This window comes from Eurypyga helias, unplaced genomic scaffold (assembly GCF_000690775.1).
Source record: "Eurypyga helias isolate BGI_N326 unplaced genomic scaffold, ASM69077v1 scaffold32738, whole genome shotgun sequence".
NCBI classification, from domain to species: Eukaryota; Metazoa; Chordata; class Aves; order Eurypygiformes; family Eurypygidae; genus Eurypyga; species Eurypyga helias.
In genome coordinates this window covers 7,190-7,484 of record NW_010268107.1, presented here as the reverse complement: position 1 = coordinate 7,484, position 295 = coordinate 7,190, and the positions used below count along the sequence as shown (strand labels likewise).

General features: G+C 62.0%; 1 protein-coding gene across 1 annotated transcript in view; it reads right to left on the bottom strand.

Moving 5' to 3' along the window:
• Nucleotides 1-295, bottom strand: part of PMM1 (phosphomannomutase 1) — a gene marked incomplete at its 5' end in the record, with an annotated part of 7,916 nt that overhangs the window by 435 nt on the left and 7,186 nt on the right. The window lies entirely within an intron of this gene.

Below are 295 nucleotides of genomic sequence, written 5' to 3'. Positions count from 1 at the left end.
CTAGAACAGCACAGCTTGTCCCGGATAACCCCTGCCCTGCCTGTGAAGGGTCAAACAGAAGATGGGGTGGGCACATCTGGGGACAGAGGTTGCCATCACCTGGGAAGAGCTGAGCGGCTGGCCTACAGCAGCAAGGGGGCATCGCCCCCAGCACTCTACAGGGAAGGCAAAGCTGTTCCCACTGTTGAAAAGCCCCCTCTGAAGTGCTGGGGGCTCGTGTGTTGGGTCCTGCGGGCTGCAGCGTCTGCCCCGTGCCGAGAGGAGGAAATTGATGCTGAGGGTGCCCGGCTCCCCA